The following is a 26,597-nucleotide window of genomic DNA, read 5'->3' as shown; positions in this document are numbered from 1 at the left end:
GGGGAATCAAATGCCAAACGTATTTGACTGATCACTGTTGGGACAGAATTCAGGATGATCCTCTGGTCCTATACCGTAAAACAGTTCTTATACTCTTATGAGTTCCAGAAGTTCCAGGGGATGAGGGACAGACATACTTCTCCCTGTCATGCTTGTGTGGTGCACAATATGTTCCACACAAACACCCCAAATGTGTTCAGGAGTATTTAAACATGCTACCTCACAAATTAAGTATGTTATCAGGGCCAGATTTAGGTTTGATGAGACCCTAAGCTACTGAAGGTAATGGGGCCCTTTATATGTCCAGCTGTCCTTTGTCAACAACAAATTGCCACTGTTTTTTTGTGTTGAATATATGCTATATAGGGACGTGGATGGAGCTGTGGGTTAAACCACAGAGCCTAGGACTTGCCGATCAGAAGGTCAGCGGTTCGAATCCCCGCGACGGGGTGAGCTCCCGTTGCTCGGTCCCTGCTCCTGCCAACCTAGCAGTTCGAAAGCAAGTCAAAGTGCAAGTAGATAAATAGGTACCGCTCCAGCGGAAAGGTAAACGGCATTTCCGTGCGCTGCTCTGGTTCGCCAGAAGCAGCTTAGTCATGCTGGCCACATGACCCGGAAGCTGTATGCCGGCTCCCTCGGCCAATAAAGCGAGATGAGCGCCACAACCCCAGAGTCGGTCACGACCGGACCTAATGGTCAGGGGTCCCTTTACCTTTACCTTTTTACATGCTATATGGTAATTTATGGACCCAATAGGTATCCATAAATGTGGATTTTATCAAAGTATTTTTTGAACTGAAATGCAATTAAGAAGAAGTATATTAATAGTGTAGGCACCCTATATAGAGAAATGGGCAAACCAGTGATATTTTAGGGAGCAGACTAGCAGTCGGGGCCCATTACTGACATATAGGAGCCTACACAACACAAAACACTGTTGCTGTATGTAGGTTTTATTTTATTTGTTTTTAATCTTATATTTTGGAAATGTACATCCAGTCTTTTTTCCCCTTTAATTTTTTTTGGGGGCCCCCAAGAGAGTGGAGCCCTAAGCTATAGCTTGTTTAGCTTATACGTAAATCCGGCACTGTATGTTGTGGAGCAACCAAGCAAGAGCTGCAAGATGATTGTATTGTCAGGCAAGAGGGCAACTCCAGTTGACAAAGCATTTCTGCCCCAGTGACAAAATGTCAAGGTAACAAGCAAGTTAGGCAGCTCTGTAAGGGACTTTATTTGTTTTATTTAAGCATCAGCTAAAACTTTAACAATGGGCACCAAAAGCAAGGTAAAGGTAGGACTTCCGGGTTGGCGCCATCGCCGAATGGCGGACTCCCTCCAAGCTCCGGAGGGAGTCGGCTCGGCAGGGGCTGGGTCCTACCGCGCCGGCGACGCGGGGACCCTCAGAAACCACGGGCATGGAGCCCGTGGACATGGTGACTCGGCTGGCATCGTTAGCGCCCTCCCGACTTGTGAAGGAGCCTTTTTAAAGGCTATGGATCGGGTGCCGGGGAGTGGCGTGGTGCTTTGAGTCCTCCGCTTCCCCTGTCGAGCGCAGCCGCATGCCATTCGTCGGAGAGCGCTGGCTTCTTCCTTTGAAAATTTGGACATTTGGCGATAACCCGTGAGTAATTGGGTAACCGGGTACAAAAGGAGAAAAAAAAGGATTTTTTTTTTGGATTTGGCACGAGCGGGGGGGATCCAAAAAGGAAGTCAGTCCCCCCCCCCCCGATTGTAAACATGCTAAAACAAGGATTGGGAAACCAAGATCGATTTAGAAGTTTATCGATGACAAAAATTATCAACTCCACGATGTGAACTACAAGAAGTGTGCTGGAGGAGAAGAGCGGAGGGTGAGAGAAAAAGGCAACCCCCCCCTGGGAACCGGGGCGATTCGGAGAGCCTGGTGAAGAGAGATGGAGAATTTGACAGCTGTCAAAGGGGCTGTCAAAGCTAGAGAATATAAAGAGGACTTTGTTACAAGTATTTTGCTGGTCAATTTTGTTACAATTTGATATAATATGGACATAAACTGTCGGGGAAAAAGAAACAACAAATTGACTTTTGGAATTAGAGGATACAAAGTTATTGCAATCCCCCTAGAGGGGTTTCGGGACATTACAAGTGTCGTATGTGGAAAACTACTCTGGGATGTGCACAGGTCTTATCTCCTGGGAAAGCTGTAAAACTGAAATACTATTTTGTCTACAGAGGTGACCATAATACAATAGAATCTTCTATTGAAGCAAGGAAGGAACTGGACGTAAGTCTTTGTCCCTGAATAACAAACCTCTGTAGAGCCATTAAATCTTCGAACAAGAATGTATTAACAGCTGAACAAGACAGAAACCTGAGAAAGTAAGAAATAAAAGAGCAAAGGACTAACTACGACACGGAAAGAACAACGGAAGGAGCAACAAATGATTAAGGAAAACCAAAGGCCTCTACTAGACTGGATTTTTGAAGTTAAATATTACCAAAACAACCAAATCTAAAGAAAACCGGCAAGATGGATTGAGATAAATTTTGGCTGTGGACTTAAGACCTCCAGGCCGACAACATACAGACAGATGGACATGGGGAATCTAAACCGGGGAAGGGAGGGGGAATCTTAGAATCCAAAGGCTATGTAATCAACTTTTTGAACTTTCCTATATTTTCTACCTTATATTCTTTATAACTTTGATCTTACATGTTTTTGTTTTTACTTCTTTTTAAGAAAGGGGGAACTCGTGGAAGGAAATGAGAACTGATCTTGGGGGAAAAATTTTGTTTTATTTTAAGATGAGGAATGTTGTCAAGATTGTGTAAATTTAAATTGGCTTATGAGTAAAATGTATTAGGTTTAAATTGGGAATGAGAGCTTGTGGAACCAACTTAGGGAAAGGGGAATACAATCGGGAGGGGAAGGAGGGAGTCCCAGAAAGAAGGCTATGAAAAGAAGGGTTTAAATTTGTTCTTCTGTTTCTTTCTTTTCTTTATCTTCTTTATTTTTTCTATTCTGTTATTATTGGAAATTTTAATAAACATGATTTAAAAAAAACAACAAAAGCAAGGTAAAGGTAAAGGACACTCAAAGCACTGTGTTGTTGTTGTTGTTTAGTCGTTTAGTCGTGTCCGACTCTTCGTGACCCCCTGGACCAGAGCACGCCAGGCACTCCTGTCTTCCACTGCCTCCCACAGTTTGGCCAAACTCATGCTGGTAGCTTCGAGATCACTGTCCAACCATCTCATCCTCCATCGTCCCCTTCTCCTTGTGCCCTAAATCTTTCCCAACATCAGGGTATTTTCCAGGGAGTCTTCTCTTCTCATGAGGTGGCCAAAGTATTGGAGCCTCAGCTTCAGGATCTGTCCAGGAACTAAATCTGTCCAGGAACTGATCGCTTAGCAGATAAGCCTATGGAAACTTAGTTTTCAGCTCTGTCCTGGCTAGGCACTCTTGAGACATGACAATAAACTGCAACCAGAAACCTAGACAATATCCCATTTTTGGAGAGGAGGTTAAAAGTAACCCACAACCCTAAAATATAGTTTGACATACCGCTGACCTAGCTAGTGAAAAAGCCAACTTAAAATGAAGTGCAGACTTAGCTTTTAGCTCAAGTTCAGTGTAATATTCAGCTTAGATTGTAAAAGGACAGCACATAGGCTATGTGTTAGGATAAACCTCAGTCCAATTTAAAAGTTTCAAATTTCAGTTCATGGCTACATCTGGTTGAGTTTTTAAAACTAGAAGGTAACTTGCATTTTAACAAACCTTGCTTAAAGATGGGTTTAAGATTAATTAAGTGCAGCATATAAATAGAAGGCTGAGGCTAAATTTCAGTTTGTCACAGTCCAAGTTAAATCTCAGTGCTTTATTTAGTTTCAAAATCATTTAAAAACTAGTCCAGTTTGCAACCTTCCGCTAGGAGTCAGACTCACACATCCCTTGAGGGGCTTTAACTTCCCACATCCTCACCTTAAATCCCCACTTAATTACCACCCGTTTTCCACTCCCCTGACAAAAACCTCAATTCACAGGGGGATAAACCGACCTAGATCCATCCCTGTTTCAAATTTCTACTCACCCCTTTGTGCTTTTCAAACAAGGCCCTTCTGATCTAATTGGCTTACACAGCACCTGTAGAAATCCGGTCGCCGCAATAAATGTAGGGCAACCTAGCAAGGGAGCCTTCGCGGGTGTATCATTTTGGCTCCAGTGACAAAGCAGCAATGCAGCAAGCAAGTTAGGCAGCTGCATAAGTTCAGCATCAGGGAAAGGAGGTTAGGCCACTAACCCAACTTTTGAACCTAGCAAATTCCAAGTTCCAAATTAATTAACTCAAACAGCAATAGCAGGTGCGCAGGTAGAAAGCCAGCAAGGGTGCCTAGACTAGGCTTCCTCAGCCTCGGCCCTCCAGATGTTTTGGGCCTACAACTCCCATGATCCCTAGCTAGCAGGACCAGTGGTCAGGGATGATGGGGATTGTAGTCTCAAAACATCTGGAGGGCCGAGGTTGAGGAAGCCTGGCCTGGACAGCCAGTGAATTTTGCAATATGTCACCATTAGGTCCAGTCATGGCCAACTCTGGGGTTGTGGTGCTCATCTCACTTTATTGGCTGAAGGAGCCGGCGTAGAGCTTCTGGGTCATGTGGCCAGCATGTATTCTGGCGATACAGAGCAGCGCATGGAAACGCCATTTACCTTCCTGTCGGAGCGGTACCTATTTATCTACTTGCACTTTGACATGCTTTCGAACGGCTAGGTTGGCAGGAGCAGGGACTGAGCAATGGGAGCTCACCCCGTTGCGGAGATTCAAACCGCTGACCTTCTCATCAGCAAGTCCTAGGCTCTGTGGTTTAACCCACAGCGCCACCCACGTCCCTGTCACATGTGAGTGTGGTGTAATTTGCTCCTCACACTTGAAAATTGTTCTCTTGAAAGCAAGGTTGCAGACCTATAGATCATAGAATCATAAAACTGTAGAGCTGGACGGTACCCCGAAGGTCATCTAGTCCAACCCTCATGAAATGCAGGAATCTTAACTAAAGCATCCATGACAGATGGCCATCCAACCTCTGCTTAGAAACTTCCAAGGAAGGAGAGTCCACAACCTCCCAAGGGAGACCATTCCACTGTTGACCAGCTCTTAACTGTCAGAAAGTTCTTCCAGATGGTTAGTCAGAATCTCCTTTCTTGTAACTTGAAGCCATTGGTCCGAGTCTTACGCTCCAGAGCAGGAGAAAGCAAGCTTGTTCCCTCTTCCATGTGACAGCCCTTGAGATATTTGAAGGTGGCTATCATATCTCCTCTCAGTCTCCTCTTTTCCAGGCTCAACTGTTCCTCATAAGGCTTGGTTTCCAGACCCTGAGAAAGTTTTCAAATAGTTTTCAGAAAGCTTCACATCCACAGCATACATTTAAAGCATATGGCTTCCCGCAAAGGATCCTGGCTCCTGTAGTTAACCCCTCAAAGAGCTACAGTTCCCAGATTCTTTGCAGGAAGCCACATGCTTTTAAATGTCCTACTCCATCAGGGCTCTCCTTGTGACAACCATCATGTATGTGTGAATTATCCCTCCATGTTGAGCAACTTAATGCTGAGAAATGCTTCCCTTTTTTATAAAAAATTTTATTGGTTTTACACAGTTTTTATAAACACAAACAATACATAATACAGACAAACAAACACACAAACAAACATGTATAATTTCATATCCTTTTTTCTTAAACCTTACTTCGCCGACTTCCCCATACCTCCCCTTTCTACATCCCAATTTCCAAACTTGTTTCAGCAAATCCTAACCCTTGGTTTTATCAAATGTTTCCCTTATTCTTTTCTTTTACTTAATCTTTTACAACTGTAATCCCCCTTTTTTCCTAAAACCTCGACATTTTAGCATTCATTAATTTTACAATGTTTCTTAAGATAAATTTTAAATTTCTTCCAATCTTCATCCGCCGTCTCTTTCCCCTGGTCACGGATTCTGCCGGTCATTTCAGCCAGTCCCATATAGTCTATCACCTTCATCTGCCATTCTTCCAGAGTGGGTAAATCTTGAGTCTTCCAATGCTTGAGAGATGCTTCCCACCTCCTCTTCTTACACTTCTGCCTTCTGTTCAAGAGTCAGCAGCACTGCTCATGTTGATTATGTCACCTATTTGTTCGGCAAGCAATTTACTAGCTTCCTTTAAGAATCAGGATACCATTTAAGGTTTAACTTCTAGTATTTAAAGCACTTAAGGTGCCAGATCCAATTTACTTATGGCTGCTGATCGATGGGGACTTTCTCTTTGGAGCTTACTCTCATCTTTGGGGTTCTTCTTCTTTGTTCCCATGGCGTTCTTGTATGTGATATATACGTGTTTCTTTAACCAAGTGCCTGGGCACAAACCTGCAACACGGGCCCCTTCCTCGTGAAAGGGCCGTGGCTGTTTTGATAAATTGGAAGACTGATCTGTATCCTTAATGCACTTTTGTTTAAGCTCTTTGGCTTTCAGGCTACTTTATTGGTGTGCATATGGCATTTTTATATGTTAATTATACCCATGTGACAAATGGGCTATAGTGAGTGTCCCCTGTCTCCGCTATACATTAATCAAGTGAAGGCAGCTTCACACAAATGGAAGGAAATGGGGCCTTGCCTCTGGCCCCAGCCACAGTGTCACTGAGTTTTCCTAGCTCCTACCTCAACATCCAGGGGACGCAGCTGGCGCTGTGGGTTGAACCACAGAGCCTAGGGCTTGCCGATTGGAAGGTCGGCGGTTCGAATCCCCGTGACGGGGTGAGCTCCCGTTGCTCGGTCCCTGCTCCTGCCAACCTAGCAGTTCGAAAGCACGTCAAAGTGCAAGTAGATAAATAGGTACCGCTCCTGCGGGAAGGTAAACGGTGTTTCCGTGTGCTGCTCTGGTTCGCCAGAAGCTGCTTAGTCATGCTGGCCACATGACCCAGAAGCTGTACGCCGGCTCCCTCGGCCAATAAAGTGAGATGAGCGCCACAACCCCAGAGTCGGTCACGACTGAACCTAATGGTCAGGGGTCCCTTTACCTTTACCTTTACCTCAGCATCCTTACATTGAACATGTGGATGCAAGCAACAGGGGAGCGTCTGTGCATAGACTTTACAGGCACAGACTTCCATGTGAGCTAGAACACAGGGCGGTGAGGGTTCCAGCCCAGGTGGAAGACTATGTGCATAGACCTCTACATACATGGCTTTCCTGCATTAGGTATCCATACTCAAGGCATGGGTGCTAGGGGTAGGAATGCAACAAAACATCAGGCAGAGGGCAACAGAATGACTATACTTCTGATTAATCACATGGAGCTTCTCCACCCACCCACTGCTGCATGTGGGGCTGCCCTTGAAGCTGGTCCAGAAGCGGAAGCCGGTGTAAAATGCAACGGCACAACTGGGCAGATACTTTCAGAAGCAAGCCAGCAGTAAATCACACCACTCACATTGGAGTCAACTCTTTATTAGCAAAAACATCATCTGCAAGGACCTGGTGCACTGTCAGGCCTAATGAGCACAGCAACTCAGTCTTGGTTGGTCTTGCCCCCCCATGAAGCAGTTGCTGAGGACCCTCTCTTCACAGCTGCCTAATTCCCCTCTTCTTCAGGGCTTCCCCAAGCAATCAGAGACTGTGCCTGTGTGTGTCTCTTTGCTCCTCCGGCTTCATGCCTCTTCTGGTTCTGGGACACGAGGGAGAAGGGGAGCATTGCAGCAGGGGTGGAGACACCCATAGCTATTCACCAGCCTGACTTCCCTCTGCCTCTTAGTGTCTCACTCTCCTGCTTCAGCTTATGCCTCTGATTCTGAACTGCTCTCTTCCAAAGACTCTCTCAGCTCACTAAACCCTGTTTATATCCTGTAACCTTCCAACACTCTCTTCCCAGTCTTCTCCCTCTTCTTCCTGTGGCCACTCATCATTGTCCCACCATCACTCTCTGGGCTCTGAGCCTTCTTCCCTTGGTGCTTCTCCAGCTGGTTCCTCCCACCACCCAGCCAGTCCAGGACAGATACTCTCTTCAGTTAAAGCACCCCATCCCCAAGAATCGCAGAGCTACCTCTCTCAGAGTTGCAATTCCCCAAACTCAACAAAACAGTTCTCAGAACTCTTGGGGGTGCTTTAAACGTATGGCATGTGCACAGCTTCTGATTCACTGCAGGACATAACTTGACCAAACCAAAGAGGCAGGTGAGCAAGCGGAACTGGGAAAGATTTGGCCAGGCAGCCTAAATAAATAAAACCATGCAGACCTGGAATCCACCAAGCTTTGTTCCTCAGGCAGGGACAGAGAGAAGTGTCAGAGAGCTAAAACAGTAGCAAAGGAGGATGTCTCAAAAGGTACTCACTTCCAGATATACCCCAAATGCCAGCATGTTGGTCTTCTCCCATATTTTCCCAGCTATTGTCTTTGCAGATAATAAAATGTTGCTGAGTTAGCTGGAGTCAATAGAGTCAAGAAATATCCACCCCTATTTCCACATACAGTGGTACCTCGGGTTACATATGCTTCAGGCTACAGACTCCGCTAACCCAGAAATATTACCTCGGGTTAAGAACTTTGTTTCAGGATGAGAACAGAAATTGTGCAGCGGTGGCACAGTGGCAGCAGGAGGCCCTATTAGCTAAAGTGGTGCTTCAGGTTAAGTACAGTTTCAGGTTAAGAACGGACCTCCAGAACGAATTAAGTTCTTAACCCGAGGTACCACTGTACTAGGATGTGCAGGACTGAATCCTCTAGAACTGACAACTGTAGGAGCACCTTGAACAATGTCACTGCTTGTTTGGTCCTATACCTACATGCCTAGGGGGCAGGTATATGAAAAGAAGAGTTTTTGTGAGAGAATGGTCTGTGCCCCTACATACAACTCTGTGGACCTGTATGGGAACCGTATAGCTAAAGGTCTTCATAACTTTCACCTAATAAGGCGCAAGGATACTCTGTGACTTGCAAGGTGCTTAATCAACTATTTGCATACTCAGTACCAGACATGCAGGAAAATTTGGGCAATTTTCAAACCCCTGGGGGGTCCCTCAAAAAGTGTGGAGAGGCAGAATGTTAAGCACCTGGGAGTCTTGGCTTGGAGTATCTCAGGCTGTGTGGATGAGAAATTTAACCACCTGCATTGCAAAGAAATGCAAACTTTGCAATCGCTGCTAGAGTGGTTTATATATTGCACATGCACCTGATGAAACCACAAAGAAATTGATTACAGTGAAATTATCACTGAAGGCCAGCATACCAACCCAGCCCTCCTTTTTCCCCTGTAAGGGTTGGATATGTTCAAGTTTTGTTTATGCGTTTTTAGCTTTTATGGATCATCCTATCTGAACACTCATTATTGACACTAGCAATCAGATTTTAAGTGCAGCTAAGTACACCATCTGGCTTGTCTTTCTTGTCTACTCCTTTGTAGACATACATGGAGATCTGCTAATCTAAGAGTGTCTGGAGCTCATTATAGCTGCACCAGTTGCACTGCAATCAGCTTAGTATGCATTTCCCTCATGAACCCTGATTTTCAGTGTTTAACAACTTCTGCAAAATTGCATCAGACTAAAGCACAGAATACAGATTTCCTCTCTCTCCCAGACCACACATACACACATTTATTTCCCCTTAAGAATTACAGAAATTAAATGAGTTTAATTGTTTCATTTAATTTTTCCCCTTTTTATTTCTTACACCAGTAACTGTCTGATATAGCAGGCCAGTCGTTATAGCAAACTCATGATTAAGGAACTTAGATAAGTTTGGTGCAACATCTGAATGGACAAATCATGGTTTGTGATCAACAAACAAACTGGAACCAGAAATGGATTTATTTAATTTTTAGGTATAAAAATATCGATAGACTGCCCCAATATAAAATAGCGGGGTGGTGCACAGCTAAAATTTACAAAAAGTGTAGAATGCTGTAAAAACATTGCAGAATAATTGTAAAAATGACTGGCTCATCTTAAAAGAAATTAAACAACTATTTAACTGTTGTGATAAAAGTATTTGCACAAGCTTTGAAGGTTAGCATTGAGGGTAGCTGTTGAATCTCTGATGGAAGAATTTCTCAAGGCATGGAAGCAGCAACGCTAAATGCCCATCTTCTAATTAGAATTAGTCAGGCTTTTAAAACACAGGGGGATAGCTAACAGTTGTTAAGTTACTTAGTTTGTGGTAACTCTGGTTTGGCATACTGACCCCACTGACATTATGGCCATCACTTTGTGTTCAGAGGCTGCTGAAGCAAGAGCCAGGAGTGTCCTTCTGAAGTAGAGAGGGAAGAAAAGGTATGGAGGTAAATCACGCTGCAGATATTTTGTGAAAACTGTGTAGGGGTGGAATCAGGTTAGTATACAGTGGTACCTCCATTTACGGATGGGATCTGTTCCGGAGGCCCGGCCATATCTCAAGAAGTCCTCAAATGGAGGCACCCTTCTGAGCACACACGTGGCGTGATTGAGCGCTTCTGCGCATGCGTGCTGCACACAGATTGCTTCTGTGCATGCGCACGTGGTGAAACATGGAAGTATACACTTCCAGGTTTGCTATGTTCGCAACCTGAAGATTATGTATCCAGAGGGCTACATAACCCAAGGTATCACTGTATTACAAATTGGGGTTGGAGCTTAAAGGAAACATATACAGGCCTGCTTGTGATGTATGGAAGTGAGAGCTGGACCATAAAGAAGGCTGACTACCGAAGAACTGATACTTTTGAATCAGTTGGAGGAGACCACTTTCTGTTCTTATCCTGAAGCAAAATTCTTGACCTGAAGCACTATTTCTGGGTTAGCGGAGTCTGTAACCTGAAGCATCTGTAACCTGAGGTACCACTGTTTTGTCAAATTGCCTTGGCTAAACTGTGATGTAGAGACATTACATTGCCAACAAAGGTCCGAATAGTAAAAGCTATGGTTTTCCCAGTAGTGATGTATGAAAGTGAGAGCTGGACCATAAAGAAGGCTGATCGCCGAAGAATTGATGCTTTTGAATTATGGTGCTGGAGGAGACTCTTGAGAGTCCCATGGACTGCAAGAAGATCAAACCGATCCATTCTTAAGGAAATCAGCCCTGAGTGCTCACAGGAAGGACAGATCCTGAAGCTGAGGCTCCAATACTTTGGCCACCTCATGAGAAGAGAAGACTCCCTGGAAAAGACCCTGATGTTGGGAAAGATGGTGGGCACAAGGAGAAGGGGACAACAGAGGACGAGATGGTTGGACAGTGTTCTCGAAGCTACCAGCATGAGTTTGACCAAACTGCGGGAGGCAGTGGAAGACAGGAGTGCCTGGTGTGCTCTGGTCCAGGGGGTCACGAAGAGTCAGACGCGACTAAACGGCTAAACAACAACATACAGGCCTACAGCTCTAAAATTCATATACAGTTGTACATCGGTTTTCGGACATCTCCATTGCCAAACGTTTCAGTTTTTGAAAGCCGAAAACCCGGAAGTAAATGCTTCCATTTTCAAACGCGCATTGGAAGTCAAACGACTTCCGTTGAGTTTTTTCCAATTATCTCCATAGACTTTTCTGATCGCCCTTTGTGCCTCAGTTGTCGAATGTTTTGGAAGTCGAACGGTCTTCCAGAATGGATTATGTTCAACAACTGAAATACCACTGTATGTGGTTCTCATTGGGTCAGAATGCGTCAGGAATTTCCCAGAATATTGTAGTTGGCAGCAGTGTCCAGACTGAAATCGGCAAAGTGTCCAGGAAAATCCAGACATATGGCAACACATGTCAGCAGTGTCGTTTTTGCCAATTTTTCATAAAAATGGCTTTAAAAAGTCTCTCTTTTTTGCAATTTTGCCAAAAAAACTCAACAGCTTTTCTGTCTGGATTGTCACTGATTGAAATATGGCAAGCCTATGTTCTCACAGAGGCCAAAAGTCAATTGTTTTATATCTACCACAGTCCTCCTCACTCTATGTCAGGGAAGTAATTCAGCCATTTTGGAATTACATCTTAATCATGAGTCAGAGATGTGTGAATTCGCCGCTGTAAGTATGTCCTACCAGGAAACACTGTTGAGTGTCAGCCTTGCAGAAAATGTGTACTCATTTAGGGCAACAAAGGGTAGATGAAGTTAATATTTCTGGCACAGGAGGAAGAATGATTCAGGATGTTCTCTGAGTCTTTGGAGGAAATTGTCACACCTGGGAAATTGGTTGGATACTGATTAGAAATGTGCCTGGTGGTTTTTTATTTTTCTTCTTTTTCTTTCCTAGATGACTCAGTATAAAACAACTGCTTATAGAAGTATTTGACTTGCTTCAAACACTTATTATTGAACAAATTGCACAGTCAAAACTTTCCTGATTTTCAATTTCCTGTTCCTTTTTCTGCCAATCCTCTGTTCCTGCATGTGAGACATACCTAAATTGGACAATCTTTCTAGTTTACATAGGGCACTAAGGCTGCAACTCCAATCACACTTACTAGGGAGTAAGCACTACTGAATATAATAGGACTTAATTCAGAGTAAACCAACAGCGGATCAGGCCCATGAATTGTCTCCAGGAGAATTCACACTTAAATTGCTTTAGAAGGGAAACATATTTGAGCTTTTAGGGGAGAAGACTTCCCAATGAATTTGTGAGCCTAGGGTTACCATATGCCTGGGTTTTCCTGGAACCGCCCTCTTTTCAGGGGTAAAATTTGACTCCGGATGGTATTTTGAATTTGCCAAAGTGTCCGGGTTTTTGCAAACAGGAACTGTGCATGCGAGGATCACTCTAAACCTTTTCCTATCTCTATGAATGCGCCCTCATGGTACATGCTGAGATGCGGCTCATGATTGAATGGCAGGTCCAAGGCTGCTACCTAGACTTCTCTGAGCAGCTCCCTCGATCTGAAAGCGAGATGAGCGTCGCAACCTCATAGTCGCCTTTGACTGGACTTAACTGTCCAGGGGTCCTTTACCTTGACCTTTTTTACATATGGACCCTAGACCTGAGGCTCGGACCCTCACTCTGGGGTACTCTATTCATAAAATAATAATAATAATAATAATAATAATAATAATAATAATAATAATAATAATAATTAATAATAATAATTTATTATTTACACCCTGCCCATCTGGCTGAGTTTCCCCAGCCACTCTGGGCAGCTCCCAATCAAGTATTAAAAGCAATACAGCGTTAAATATTAAAAACTTCCCTAAACAGGGTTGCCTTCAGATGTCTTTTAAAGATAGGATAGCTACTTATTTCCTTCACATCTGAAGGGAGGGTGTTCCACAGGGTGGGTGCCACTACCAAGAAGGCCCTCTGTCTGGTTCCCTGTCACCTCACTTCTCGCAATGAGGGAACCGCCAGAAGGCCCTTGGCGCTGGATCTCAGTATATATAAAAGTATATTCACAGCTCCTTCTCCTGCCTATATCCACCATTCTGAAAATGAGAGGCTAGAGAGCCATTACCCTGTCCCAAACTTACATTTTCCATTCATTTTAAAATGCTTACATTTACATTGAAGACAAGCCTTTTGTCTTCAACATGTAACAAAGGGTATTTTTTTCTGACCCTAGCAAGGCTATGGTCAGGCAGCAATGCTAAGCCCATTCTTTTTCTGTGATGCAGAGGTTGTGGAGTCTCCTTCTTTGGAGGTCTTTAAGCAGAGGCTTGACAACCATATGTCAGGAGTGCTCTGATGGTGTTTCCTGCTTGGCAGGGGGTTGGACTCGATGGCCCTTGTGGTCTCTTCCAACTCTATGATTCTATGATTCTATGATTCTATGATTCTATGGTTTGAGGTATCACTGCAGGTCTCATTAGTACTGCAGCACTAGTAGAAACTTCTGGGATGGCTGGAAAGACCTTTCCATCTGGAAGTCGGAATTTTGTGTTTTTCTTGCAGTTCACAGAGCAGACATCTCTCCTATAAAACACACCGTGGAGTCGCCTTGGATGTGGAACTTTAAAAAGGAAAAAAAAAAAAACCTGAAAAGGCAAGAGCTTGAGCAATCATTTGTACATATTTAGGCAAAGCAGACTGGACAGATCGGTGAAAAACAGAACTGTCACATTACGTTGCTTCTGTTCGATGCATATGTGTTTGTTGATTTGCAAACTGCCATTTTAAGTGAAAATAGTATTGGTTCACCACTGGGGAAAGAGCTGTTTAATTCCGAGAAATTAAGCTTCATTATACATCTGCCAATATTATTGTCAGAATTGTGTTAATCTCTCTCTCTGCATGTAACATTGGCACGAAAGTGTGTGAAACAAGGAAGGAATAATGGTACAGAAGTTCTGTCTGTCTATCTATCTTTTTTTTTCTCTCTCTCTCTTTGTGTTTGTGTGTGTTGAAAAACACTCTGAAGAAGAAGAAGAAGAGGAGTTTGGATTTGATATCCCGCCTTTCACTCCCTTTAAGGAGTCTCAAAGCGACTAACATTCTCCTTTCCCTTCCTCCCCCACAACAAACACTCTGTGAGGTGAGTGGGGCTGAGAGACTTCAGAGAAGTGTGACTAGCCCAAGGTCACCCAGCAGCTGCATGTGGAGGAGCGGAGATGCGAACCCGGTTCCCCAGATTATGAGACTACCGCTCTTAACCACTACACCACACTGGCTCTTTCCCTTATTTTACATATGCACTTTCCAATACCCCAGAAAATATTTCCTATGTCTCCTTCCTCCTGTCCTTGAGTATTGTCAAATTGCCCTTGGCTAAACTGTGCTGCATCTATCTTCAGCCTATTGCCCTCCAGACGTTGGACCAAATCAGCATCAGTTCCAGGTAGGATGGCCACCAACTTGGACGGCTTTAAAAGGAAGGTCACTTCAGTGCTGCTAATGCAGTGGTTTGACTTCACCCCGGGAGTTGCACTCCATTGTCTCTTGAGACAAATAGATGCCTTCATCATCCGACAAATGCATGGAGGATAAGGCTATCAGTGCCTACTAATCCTGATGGCTATGATCTACCTCCACTGTTGTAGGCAATATGCTTTTGATTACCTTGTTGCTGGGAACCACAGGAAGAGACAGTGCTCTTGCAGATTCCTTCAGGCACCTGGCTTGGCCAGAGTGAGAGCAGGAAGCTGGACTAGATGGGTCATTGGCTTGATCCAGCAGGATCTACTTACGTTCTTATGTCATATTCAAAACATCTAAAGTGTTGGGTTGGGGAAGGGCTGCTCTGTTGGCTAGCCAACCATTCATCAACATCTAATAGCAGTCTCTGCAGATTCAAAGAGGAGACACAGGGTAAGTATGTAGGATGAAGAATATCAGTGGCCATGAAGCACCATCTCTCTTGGGAAGGCCAAGCCCTCCACTCCAGCCATTATCACCAAACATTCTTTCAGGGCCTTCTCCATCTTTGATGCCACCTAGTTGAAGCTTTCACATTTCTGCTGCAATTCCTTGGTGGACGGGGATCCTTAGTATGGGACTGGGGGAGTGGGCCGCTCAATGGACTTCCCTCCTACCAGAACTCAGGGTCTGCATCTTCTCCATCCTCTGGCCACCTGCGCTCCAGTCAGAGGAACTTGTCAGTGATTCTGGTTGATCAGTCATTTCTACCCTGGTAAACAAGGCAATCTGTGATGGCCTAGGAATCTGATTCAGAGGCTGAACCGGAGGAATCCCAGCCTGCACAGGAGTCCCCACCTCCAGGACCGGCTGAGCCGGGGCAGGGCCTTGAATCTGAAGGTCCCGCACCTGTGCCGGATCCTCAGGAGCAGACACCAGCTGAATCCACTCGGCTCCGGGGGCGATTGAGGACCCATTGCCTACAGGTGCTCCTCTCCCAGCCCTGTCAGGGGAAGGTGAGGTTGCCTCTGGGTCCAGTAACCCTCCAGCCTCTCCTGAGCTGCAGAGGCTCAGGGCAGAGAGGCGGAGGGAACTAAGTTCTCTCAGGAGGAGTGCTCGTCTTAAGGCCAGGAGAGGCGAGTCACCTGTGGACTGGGGCCGCCCTATGCCCCAGAGGAGATAAAGGCCAGTCAGCCCAGTCCCAGGTTGCGAGAGCAACGTCGTTGGAAACCTGTTTCTGCCAGCACCCAGACCTGTTTTTCCAGAGTTCCCAACCACGCCCGGCTCCTCGCTTTGGACCCCGCTTTGCCCTTGGTGGACAGTCTCCAGACCCTCGACCCAGGACTGGACTCTGACCATGCCTCACGGTAACCCCCCCCCCCCCGGGTCCAGCACACAATCATTTGACATATGGGAAATAGAGAATGAGGCACTCAAGCAAGGACCAAAAAGGGTTGTGTGTCATGTGACCCGATTCAGGTTACACAGAGTAATTCATGCTCTGCTGGGAGTGTACAGAATCCTAGCTAAGATACATGGATGTTGCAATAGCAGAAGAGGGACTCTAAGAGTCCTCTGCTCGCCCCATTCCACACACTGTACAGGAAGCATGGCGCCACTTTGGTTTGCTTCCCCCACCCTTGAAATTCTGAAATCGCCCAGAAAAAAATAACAGAAACACACAAAAATTATATTAGAACAAGTTGATGCCTATGAAGGGAGAAAATCTATATATGTTTTGTTTACTAAAGAGCCACCATGATTACCCACTCTGTGACTATTAAATAAGATTTTGCTTAATTTTCTGCATTCTTTGTGTGGTATAGAACTGAATAATAGAAGTTCATCTCTCTGAACAGAAAATCATATTACTGATGCACATCTAGCTTTGCAGTTGATAAAACATAAGAAAATATTCAGCAGCAAAAAAATAAAATAATGAGTTTATTCATCTTATAGGCAGGAACACTGTTTGCCTTTGCATAATTCCATCTAGGCATCAAGAGGTTATCAAAAAAGGGTAGAAAACGCAATTGACTTTTCTATGCCTATTTTCTTACCCCCCAAATCCTCTTAATTTGGGGGCAGTCGACAATTTAAAACCCATTACAATACTGTTTTATGATTTCAGAAAATGAAGGAATGCCAAGAAGTAGCCTCCTAAGGTTTCATCATCAACTTTTTCAGTGCTCCATTTCTGTAACCTCTCTTCATTCAATCAAATTGCCAGCCTAGTATTGTTCAAATATATGCTCTTCATAAAAACATCATTCCCATTCTGAGAGAGGTCATAACCCTCATGTATTTCCTAGAAGAGTTCATTAATAAGAGCTATTAGATCCAGTTCACTTACACCTTCTAGTGTATTTCCAATTTCACAATTATTGGAACAGTGTAGGCAAGTAGAAAATAATAGTATTAAAGCAAACAATATGGAAAGTCTCTTTCAGGATCTGAAAACATAGTTCATGGATTGAAATTGACTAGCACAAACAATAGCCTGCTATCTACCATAAAAAGGCTAATTAGCAAATCCCTTTGATATTGAGCATTCTTAAAGAATGGAGAATTTAGTTGGATCCTTTCCATTGTTTGGTACATATTTTCCATGACAGCCTCTGTGTTTACCCGGGGGGTGGGGGGTGGAATAAGGCAAGGTTGTGCCTTCATCAAAATCAATGGCAGTGCTCCTAATAAGTGCAATAATATTTCTGCTTGTCATTTGTAAATATGTATCTGCTATTGCAGCGAATACATAGGCAAACAGCTAAAGCCATCAACGAATGCGTAATGATAAGGCTTTGAAGGATAACAACAGCTGTGACGCCTAGCAGCTTTGCTAAAAGTAAAATACTTTTTCTGCAATATTCTGTAATTCATTGGTGATGGAATGGCAGGAATAGTAAGGATGAGGCTCCCCACTTTAACCCCCCCCCATAACTGTTTGTTGCCAGAGAACACAATCTTGCATCCATTTTGTGTCCCCACCCTATCTTGGCAGTGGTGGAGTAAGGGGGAGGCGGTCTGTCCTGGGTGTCATCCCGGGGGCAGGTGACATCACCGCAGCGCCCCCCCAGGATGCTCGCAGCTAGCCCTGGCCCTGGGTGCACAGTATGTGCGCCGCTCCGGGAGCCAGAGCAGCTAGCTCCATCTCTGCATCTTGGCACACATGCCTCCATTTTGTCTGGAAATGTTATCTCAGTGATTGCCAACACAGAGCCCATGGCCACCCACCAGTACAACCTATGGCACCTGTGAAACACCTCCATAAATATCCCCTCAAAGCCACGAAGCACTTCTGGTCTCCATTGGCTCACTCTCTCTACACATCCCCATGGCAGCCAAGTTATGTTATACCACGTGCCCATAGTGGCCATTTTGTGACTGGTGCCCACGGCACTTTCTCAAAATTCTGAACACACCCACTGTGTTAGCTAGTGTGTGTTTCAAGCTAGGACAGCATACATTTGCAATTTTATTGAGAATGTAAGAGAAAGGGCAATTTGCAGATCAACTCCTAGATGCCTCACTAGTAATAAGTGAGGCAGTGGCAAGACAATGCAAGCTGCACAGCATGGCAATGCTTTCTTTATGGGACAAAGCCAGAGTGGCCAAGCCCTCTGTTCCCTGGCATGAAGCCTCCTGAGATCATTAATGCTGAATCTCCCCCCATGTCCCTAATCTGACCCAAATACTGTATCCCCTACCAATTGGCTATTGAAATTTTGAGTGCCGTTATAAGTGCTATAAAGGTAAAGAACCCCTGACAATTAAGTCCAGTCGTGAACGACTCTGGGGTTGCAGCATTCATCTCGCTTTACTGGCCGAAGGAGCCGACGTTTGTCCGCAGACAGTTTTTTCAGGTCATGTGGCCAGCATGACTAAGCCGCTTCTGGCGAAACCAGAGCAGTGCACGGAAATGCCATTTACCTTCCTGCCAGAGCGGTACCTGTTTATCTACTTGCACTTTGACGTGCTTTCAAACTGCTAGAATTAGATTTATGATGGGGAAAGCTCTGCATTAAGCTAACTCATCTTATCCCCTAGTCATTCATGTTGCAGAGCACAGATAAGTAGTTTGCAGATGTGTTTAAAGACACATCTCTATATAAGTTACAATTTTCTTTAAAGACATGTGTCCCAGGCCAAGCATGGAACATGTTTCTTCTCTTATCAAAATTCTTTGAGCTTCTCCCAAAAAATTTGCCCAAGTTTTGCCCAAGCAGAATGCTTCAAAGGGTGCTTTAAATGAAATCCAGTGCAAGTTCTGCCCACCCCTCTGCAATAATTTTGCTAGTCGTTAGATCTTTGGCCAGCCCAGGATCCTCTGCATTCTTTACTGAATTTGCCAGATCCTGAGATTGCAGAAACACTTTTCTTCTTTCAGTTTCTTGGAGGTGGAGAATGTGATTTTTGGGGGTGGGGTGGGGGGGGAAACTTACCAGAGTCCTTCAAAGTTTTATCACTTTAGATTTTGCATAATCCTCATTCCGAGAGGTATGGTTGATTGTTGTTTTGGCTATTACTATTAAAGGAGGGCACCCAAATTCCCAACAACCAACTAGTGACAGTGGTGTACTTATTGTGCAGATAGCCCTGTCATTTGAGAAAGCCCCTGAATGTGAATGTATAGCTAAAAGATTGCCATTAACTTCAAGTTGAAATTGCTGTGGAACGGTTTAAACATTAGCCCAGAAGCTGCCATGATACGCCTGATGGATCATTCAATGCAGAGCAACGTAAAGGTTTGCCATGCATTGGTTAATAGTTACACAAGCTATTCATCCTTGATTAGGTGTTTCATTTCCATTTCTATAATTGTATGATAATCAACTCACCTCCTTTTCTTTTATTTCTATGAAATCAGAGTGGTGAAGGAAATGAGAGGGTGGTGAAGGAAATGAGAGGGAAAACTCCTTAAAGGGCACAATCCACAAAAGTGTGCCTAGTTCTTTATGAGGTTGTAAACCAGGGGTCGGCAAACTAAGGGCTGCAGGTCGGATAAGGCCCAATTGCCTTCAGGATCCGGCCCATGGACTGTCTGTTGATCAATGTGGGGATTCTGTTTGTTCAGGCTGCGCCATTCCCCCCCCCCGCACCATTCCATTTCCCCCCCTCTCCCTCACACACACCATGGCGGTGCCTCCTCCCTCCCTCCCTCCTCCTTGCTTCTCCCCGCCCTGCCTAGAGGAGGAAGGGAGCTGGCTGAGCACCATTTTAAGTAGCCCCTCTCTGGAGCTAGCCCTTTCCCGCCGCTCATCTTCCCACCGCTGCTGCCCTGGTGCTCCTGTGGGCCAGAGGGCGATGGTGCTGGTAGCAGCCCCTGGGAAGGTAAGCGCAGCAGCTGGGGGGGCTAATTGCCCCCCCTTGCCTCTTCTTCCAGCTCCCTCCCCCATTACCATTTCTCTGGCCCACCACAAGGTCTGAGAGACAGTGGACCGGCCCACAGCTTAAAAAATTTGGCGACCCCTGTTGTAAACTGAATCATAATCAGACCTACGGGCTGTTTCCTACAGTCAGACCTACCCACAGATTGAAATTGTTTCAAACTGATACTGGTCACTGGCCCTCCCAAATAATACGCCAAAGAACACCTTGAAAAACATGTCACCATCAAGGGAGGCCTTTTGATACAATGCCACACAAACGCTTGTTCTTAATTATTGCAGCATTTTGGACACCTTGTTAAAGATTGCCATTGATTCCAAAAAGAAAGCGGTGGTTAAGTTAGAAGCACATTCTTTGGTTAAATAAAATAAAATTCTGAAATCATTTGAAATATATATTTTTGAGGGCATTAAGGCATAAGATCCCCCACAGATTTGTCTCTATAAATAAAATTCCAACAAGAATGCTATGTCCAGGGGAAATTTGTATTATTCCCTCATCACCTTTGTCAATGACATGTGGGACAACTCTGGTTTCTCTTCGGATCATGCGTGGGACAACTTTGAAGAACTGAAGAAGATACAAAGAAAAGAAGCAACAAGTGGAAGCTACATACAGTGGTACCTCGGGTTACAGACGCTTCAGGTTACAGACCTGACCCACAAATAGTACCTCGGGTTAAGAATGTTGCTTCAGGATGAGAACAGAAATCGCGAGGTGGCGGCACAGCGGCAGCAGGAGGCCCCATTAGCTAAAGTGGTATCTCAGGTTAAGAACAGTTTCAGGTTAAGAACAGACCTCCAGAACGAATTAAGTTCTTAACCCGAGGTACCACTGTACTCAGATGAAAGACCAACATCATGGATACACAAATTAGTTTTCCCAAATGGAAAAAAAAAGTTATTGCAAGCTAACTGGCAGAGACAAATTCAGGGTGGAAACATACTACAGTATTTTAGATAAGCTACATATGGAACTAGAGAGGTACTCGTGCATTTACCCAGATGTCATGGTAAGTGTGGACCATTCTTCTGCAAATCATGGTGCACCGGGAGCAGGCAAATACAACATTCCTTGTTTTGCTAGAGTGGACATGCAAGGGAATGTTTGGTCCAGCCAGTCGAAACTTCCTGTTCCCCCTGGCCTAGAGCATCCTTCCTTGCATGTGACTGGTGGGTAGGCGTGTTCTTTGCGTGGACAGGCAGAGTCCCCAGATCCCGCGCGGTCCCCCCGTCATGTGAAATAACGACTCATGACAACGTGCTATGGGATTAAATTGGCCACAACTTTATTAAATTTCAAATGTGGGTAGACCTTGGCTCCGGCATCGGGCGTTCTCCCTCCCCGGTCCCCAGCCAGGGACCTAGGGAGCATCAGGGTTATCCAGTGGGGGGGGGGGATGGGCCGGCTATGGAGAACATATGTTCAAGCAGAGATAGCCGCCCCCGTTACGCCGCCACCGCAGGGGAGAGCAATGACGACCTTTCGGCGTACGGCCAAAGCCTCCCTTCAGAAACCCCTTTAACGGGGAACCCTGATATCGCCGCCACAAAGAGGAAGATGGACTAAAGGATTCCGCCCAAGGCCTGATACTGCCAAAGTTGTGACGTTTTGCTACGGGAAAGGGGAAACCTGCCAATGCAGGGAAATTCCTTTCCGGCCCTTTAACAGCGACCTTAATGTAGCAGCGCCCGCATACCTGTGAAGAAAAGTTAACCTGCAAAACCTGTGAAGAAAAGTTAACCTGCAAATAAGACATTAACTGAGGGTGGGTAGGGTGGGAGAAGCTCTGGAGCCAAGTGAGGATTCCTAGGTAAGATCCTCCCTCTATTGTGTGGGCAGGTAATCCCTCCCCCTACCTGGCCTGGTCTCCTTGGCAACGCTTCCCCCAGGTGGGATTGGACAACTGACTGAGGTAGGCGGAGACCTCCAGGTATCCCACCTGAGGGAAGGCAAACCAAGCCTATGCTGTTGGAGCCGCTCCAGATCTAGGGGCTGCACGCGTCCACGCAAAGGGCGCCCCCCGTTTTAAGTGGGGAGCGGTCATTCCAGACCTGGTAAAAGGCCAAGGCATGCTCCTACTCTCTCTCTTTTCCATCTTCCTTTTGTCCTACGAACTTCCCGGACTGCTAACTGCAGTCATTAGGTCAACCTACATATGGGGCAAACCTGTTTGTATATGCTTGAAACTTTAAGCCTAGAGGCAAGAGTCTTGTTAGCACAAGGATGGAAGAATGAGGAAATCCCAAAAAAGAACAGTGGCAAGAAAAATTGATAAGCTATGCGGAATTGGCTAAGTTGACATACAAAGAAGAGAAGAAGAGTTTGGATTTGATATCCTGCTTTATCACTACCCAAAGGAGTTTCAAAGCAGCTAACATTCTCCTTTCCCTTCCTCCTCCACAACAAAAACTCTGTGAGGTGAGTGGGGCTGAGAGACTTCAGAGAAGTGTGACTGGCCCAAGGTCACCCAGCAGCTAGCTGCATGTGGAGGAGCGGGGAAGCGAACCCGGTTCCCCAGATTACGAGTCCACCACTCTTACCCACTGCTTCAAGGAAGAATGGGACCTTTTTACAAATTATCTCAAAAGAGAACAAAACGACTTGGACTCCTTGGCAGGTTTTGAATAAACATCCACAAAGTTATTACCATATTTTTCGCCCCATAAGACGCACCGGCCCATAAGACGCACCTAGTTTTTTGGGGGGTAAATAAAGGAAAAAAATTTTTATCCCCCCCCCCCAGGTGCGCTGCGCTAATCCCGAAGCTTGGGGCGTGCGGAGCTCAGCACGCCCCAAGCTTCTGGGTGCCGGCAAGGTCTCCGCTAGCCGTGGGAGAGCCGGGCGCCTCTCCCAGGGCTAGCGGACAGCTGCGCTAATCCCGAAGCTTGGCGCGTGCGGAGCTCAGCGCACCCCAAGCTTCTGGGTGCGCGCAAGCAGTCCGCTAGCCCTGGGAGAGGCGCCCGGCTCTCCCAGGGCTAGCAGACCGCTGCGCTAATACAGAAGCTTGGGGCGTGCTGAGGTCAGCGCGCCCCAGGATTCTGGGTGCCGGCAAGCACTCCGCTAGCCCTGGGAGAGCCGCGGGGCTCTCCCAGGGCTAGCGGACCGCTGCGCTAATACAGAAGCTTGGGGCGTGCGGAGCTCAGCACGCCCCAAGCTTCTGGGTGCAGGCAAGCTCTCCGCTAGCCCTGGGAGAGCTGGGTCTCCCACAGCTAGCGGATAGCTTCCTGAAGCCTGGAGAGCGAGAGGGGTCGGTGCGCACCGACCCCTCTCGCTCTCCAGGCTTCAGCGAAAGCCTGCATTCGCCCCATAAGACGCACACACATTTCCCCTTCATTTTTGGAGGGAAAAAAGTGCGTCTTATAGGGCGAAAAATACGGTAGTTGAATATATGATAGATAAGGTAATGATATGTACAATTTTATAATATGCAGGGATAATATGTGTAAAGAAGCCAGGGAGGGGAGCTGAGAGAAGTCCTGGGGGGGGGGAGGGAAAAAAGGTGGTAAATGGTTATGTTGATTGATAATTTGTTTGCTAAAATTGTTCAATAAAAATATATTCAAAAAAGAAAGAAACGTTAAGCCTAAAGCCTGCCTTCAGGGATCACACTGTGCTCTGCCTGATCGTGAGTAAACTTTCTTTTTACTGCTTATGAACAAGACTGTGGTGTCTTTATTCGTTTAGGAGGGATTCAAGGGGTCTGACCAGAGAAATATTAGAACACATTTCAATCTGGACAAGCCAGATTGTGTATTGTCTTAAGAAACTCACACGAGTTTGCAACTAGTTTTCTGCTGTGTAAAGGGCAATGCACTCTGCTATGTAAAGGAACTTGCTAGTGCAAGTTCGGAAGGATATTAATAAACAATATACCCTCTCCTGCCACCCTGAACTTTCCCACAGAAAGGGATGCAGAAGATTTGGTGATGGCTTCTAATCTCTCTGCTCTCTGAGCTAAAACATTTCACTCATTTCCTAGATGCTGAAGAAGAATGTGATGGATCTGAGACTACAGCACAGCGTGGTTTGAAGATAATTTACAGTAAAGACCCAGCAGAAGCTTTTTCCAAATGTTACCATAGCTTCCCTTCTTTATCTCACTCTGCCCATTTCAAATTGTGAAGGAGAAAGAGGATTCTCCAAATTATCTTTTATTAAAAATAAATTATGGTCAACAATGCGGCAGTCAAGACTATCATCATTATCTGTTCTCTCTATAGAATACGATCTAATGAGGGAAATGTCTTTGATAATCTCATTTTTGAATTTGCTGCCAAGAAATGTAGATATGAGATATAACTTATATAACTGCATAACTTTTACATTAATATGAAAGTATCTCGGTGTTAGGTGTAAATATTTTCTTTGTTTATTTTCTATATTAATTGATGAAACATGAAATCCCTATGCAGAAGGACTGAAGGAGAAATATTGCAAATGAAATCTTTATTTTTTTATCTTTGAGTTTTAGAGACATAAAACCTTAAGATTCTTTTTCTGATATAGATGCTTTTTGAAATTATTATAAGCCTAATTAGTTTGTTTGGGAGGGGGATAAATAGTGTTCATACATGGCATGCTATACTGAAGGTGATAAGGTGACTGAATTGAACGTTCTTCCCCTGAGCCTCTCAGATTTTAAAAAGGGCTCTAACCCTATGTCTGAAGTGGTAAAGCCCAGAAACTGGTTTACTCTGTGAGATTGTAAATTTCATCCCACTGCTTTCAACAAGAATTAGAAATTACTAATATTGGCTGGCTCACGCCATTTGGCTGCGCAATCTGCCATGTAAAATCAGATGTATTCTATCACAGAGTTAAATTTCAAGATGTTGAAAATAAATAAATAAAAGTACATTGTGAGCTCCAGCCTCATACCATTTTTCACTGGTGCCAACTAAAAAAGGTAGACAATGGAGAAAGATCTTGATTGATGAACATTACCAAGTGGTAAGAAACAAGAACAGCTAATGTAAAACAGTGTTGGCTATTAACATGGAGCAGAAAATGTAGCTCATTGAAATACAGAATTTATCCATACACTGAATATTAAAAATGATGTATGGGACATAAATGGAAATAGTGATATATGTAAAAATAAATAAGAACTGCAATCTTGCCGAGATGATACTTAATCACTGCATTGGATTCTTGAGTATCAAAGGCTGCACTCCATGAATCAATTAAGCCACTGTATTTAGGTTTAAGTCAATTAGTCCAGCTGAAGAAAAAGAGACTAATAGTCCAAGTGATCCAATTTGATTGATCAGCTTCAAATCTGCTCAAATATCCTTACAACTGAGATCATTCTAATGGAAATAACTATACCAGACCCTGGCTGAACTGGGTCCTGAAGTGCCACCTATTGATGAAATTATGAGGTGTGGCAGCTAACCTGCTGCTGTGTGGAGGACGAAGACACAAACACCAGTGTTGATCAAAGAAGTGGTACAGCTAAGCCTGGACTTCTGGGCCAGGTCCTGGGCCCCACAGCCCAGCCCCCCATCCAAGTGACCATGTGGAAAGTGACAGATGATAGTCAGTGGCAAACAGGGTCTACATCTCCACTTAGGTCAGTGAAGGCTAATGCTGGTCACCACAGCATCTCTTCTTCTTCTTCTTCTTCTTCTTCTTCTTCTTCTTCTTCTTCTTCTTCTTCTTCTTCTTCTTCTTCTCCTCCTCCTCCTCCTCCTCCTCCTCCTCCTCCTCCTCCTCCTCCCACAGTGGACTCGTAATCTGGGGAACCGGGTTCGATTCCCCGCTCCTCCACATGCAGCTGCTGGGTGACCTTGCGCCAGTCACACTTCTCTGAAGTCTCTCAGCCCCACTCACCTCACAGAGTGTTTGATGTGGGGGAGGAAGGGAAAGGAGAATGTTAGCCGCTTTGAGACTCCTTCGGGTAGTGATAAAGCGGGATATCAAGTCCAAACTTCTTCTTCTTCTTCTTCTTCGTCTTCTCTTCCTCCGATCATCATATTATTACTTTACGCTTTAACGGAGGGCAGCCAACCAGCTCATTTGGTCCTTGTTACTTAAAAGAATTATCAACCTTTTCTATGACAAAATGGTGCTTTGCCCCACGCAAATGTGTTGAGCATGTTTTACTTCATTTGGGATGGATTGTGCCCATAGATTGATCAGCCATTGGGTGCCAGCAACCTGCTGACATCATTCTTGCACATCATCGGGGTGTGCTGATGTCACTTACAGATGCCTGTGTGTGCAAGTGGAATCGGATAGGGGGAGTTTCATTTTAAAACGGGGGGTGCTGGGGCACCCAGGACCGTGCAAAGTCAGCACCCCTGATCTGGAATCAATAAAGTTGTGGCCCTTTTTATCCCAGATCGTTGTCTGTCTGAGTTTGTTCACTACCCCTTAGCTAGAGTCACTGTGTCCAGGGCAGCTGTCTACCAGCTCTACCTAGTACGCAGGCTAAGACCCTACCTGCCCGCGGACT

At 45.1% G+C, this 26,597-nt stretch overlaps 1 long non-coding RNA gene across 1 annotated transcript in view; it reads left to right on the top strand.

The window, feature by feature from the left end:
* LOC309540554 overlaps nt 1–24,295 on the top strand; it is a 39,957-nt gene extending 15,662 nt beyond the window's left edge. Inside the window, exon 3 of the long non-coding RNA XR_014223346.1 lies at nt 24,120–24,295. This is a non-coding gene — a long non-coding RNA (uncharacterized lncRNA). The remainder of the gene's footprint in view (nt 1–24,119) is intronic.
* The last annotated feature ends 2,302 nt before the right edge of the window (nt 24,296–26,597 follow it).

The sequence above is a fragment of the Podarcis vaucheri genome (assembly GCF_965113315.1).
Source record: "Podarcis vaucheri genome assembly, chromosome: 9".
NCBI lineage: Eukaryota > Metazoa > Chordata > Lepidosauria > Squamata > Lacertidae > Podarcis > Podarcis vaucheri.
The sequence above is the reverse complement of the archived record's forward strand: the minus strand, read 5'-3'. Positions and strand labels throughout refer to the sequence as shown.